Source organism: Nannospalax galili, unplaced genomic scaffold, assembly GCF_000622305.1.
Source record: "Nannospalax galili isolate Female #2095 unplaced genomic scaffold, S.galili_v1.0 scaffold5499, whole genome shotgun sequence".
NCBI classification, from domain to species: Eukaryota; Metazoa; Chordata; class Mammalia; order Rodentia; family Spalacidae; genus Nannospalax; species Nannospalax galili.
In genome coordinates this window covers 46,038-48,270 of record NW_008341956.1, presented here as the reverse complement: position 1 = coordinate 48,270, position 2,233 = coordinate 46,038, and the positions used below count along the sequence as shown (strand labels likewise).

Sequence of the window (2,233 nt, the reverse complement as noted above, 5' to 3'; positions counted from 1 at the left end):
GTAGGATGAGGGTACCATAGGGGATCATGAATTTAGGTGCCCCTGATACCAGTATCTGCCTCATCCTTCTTCCTGGACCTTAAAGAACAGAATCACAGTCACAGATTCAGCTAGGACAGTGGAAATAGCCACAGTGAACACAACTCCAAACTTGATCTGATGAAGGGTGTGTGTGGCTGAGTTCATAAGTCAGAAAGGTCAGCTTTCTAAGTTGAAACTCTATAAGGAATTACCTGGGCGTTCTTTCTATGAACAAGTACTTATTGTGAAACAAATGAAGAGCAAGGAGCAGAGAAAGCAGAAGGTGAGGGAGATGCCCTGGATGTTGCTGAGAGCCTGGTTATTGGCCTTGACTATGGGAGTGTCTCTGTGCTTCAGAAAGAGAACAAGAACCCCAGCTGTGGGACAGGGAGACTCAGGACTGTGCCTTCCAGAGCCTAGCCCAAGAAGTGTTCATCATTCAGAAAGGTCTCAGATTTTGGAGGCAATGGTTTTTCTGAGTGTTGGCATACTGATGGCCTGGACTCTTCACACACTGCTCCATGTCTAGAGAGAAATAGAAACTGTCACAGGCCCCCGTTCAGTGATTGTCTTTATTTATAGATGCCCTGCAGTGTATCTCAGTGGGCTCATTGAAATTATTCTCTTTGTCCTGGACACCAAGTAAAAGAAAGTTACACAGGGAATAATTCTCAACACTGCTGGTCTTGCTCATGTCACAATACCATTGTTTCCTTTCTTTTCTTACCTCACATATTTTAGAGAGTTTTTTTCTCTTCTAGCAAAACACTTAAATTTCCTTTCTAAGTTGAAACTCTATAAGGAATTGCCTGGACATTCTTTCTATGAACAAGTACTTACTGTGAAACAAATACAGGCTACATAATTTTTTAAGATTCAGGGAAATGAATATTTGATTGTTGAGCAAAGGCAGTCCTCCTTCACTATACAAAGTTGTGGTTTTCACCAAAAACATTGGAATTTATAATGCAATAAGATCAGATTAGTGGATCAAATTAGAAGGAACTAAATTTACATTACTGAGTCTTTCCATCCTTGCGTATGTTGTGTCCATCCACTTATTTCTATTATGTTGTTACATATGCCTTTCTCCCTTTCTTTCTTTCTTTCTTTCTTTTTTCTTTCTTTCTTTCATTTATTTGTTTATTTATTTATTTATTTATTTTGGTCTTTTTTGAGACAAGGTCTCCCTGTAGCCCCAGCTGTCCTGGAACTCACTATGTAGACCAAGCTGGCCTCAAACTCATAGAGTTCCTCCTGTCTCTGCCTCCTGTGTGCTAGGATTAAAGGTGTTCACCCATGCCTGGCTATGTTCATATTTCTGTAATTTATCAGTTTGAGAATATCTGCATGGATTATCACCAGTCATTTCACACATTTGTGGTACAGTAAATCTCAGCATTTAAAATATCATTCATGAGTGGCCGTAAGTGATTTGTAATTGGTTTTGTGGCTTTTCAGCCTTATATTCAGGCACTGTGACATTCCATTATCAATTCATTAATTTACCTGAATTTTATGTTTACACAGTATTATCATTGGAAAATAATATCTGTGATATTTCTCTCAAATGAAGTTTCGCTTTTAATTACCAAGCTGGAAATAGTCAGCACCTGCAGCCTGTTGTCCGTAGAAGACGTCACATGAGTGCCCTTGTCTCATTTCTGTTTCCAATGCTGACACAATGTGGTACTTGCTATTGGATTCTGCAAACACAGCTTTCTCTTACTATATTAACTTAGTAATATTTTTTCTGTTATTGTTTACTTGTAATTTATGAAGTATTCAATTTTATTATCTTTTTATTCATTGTTATTATTTCTTTTTCCAGAAACTAATTTCCCAAACCATATTGCATAAGAGAAATTAGAATATAGAGTCCCTATAAGTATACCACAATTTGGAGTAAATGTAGTTCAAAAGAATGGTGGCCCGTAAAATTTGTTTCTTATAATAGTATTGTCTGGTATGGATATCAACATTGATTTGTTTTTTTTTGTTTTTTTTTTGAGATGGGTCTTGCTATTTACCTGATGCCAATCTGGACCACACTAGATAACCCAAGCTCACTCCAAACTCCTGAGTGCCATTTACCTGTTCCTATAAAATGAGTTGTAAAATGAATTTTCCTTAATTCTAAAGGAGTTTGAGTGCTCTTTAATGTTATAAATTTCACCAGTGGGGCTCTAAGTTTTTCACGCTACAAGTTGTG

At 37.3% G+C, this 2,233-nt stretch overlaps 1 pseudogene; it reads right to left on the bottom strand.

Annotated features, from left to right (window-relative positions):
• Positions 1-2,233, bottom strand: part of LOC108491063 — a 24,431-nt pseudogene that overhangs the window by 11,079 nt on the left and 11,119 nt on the right.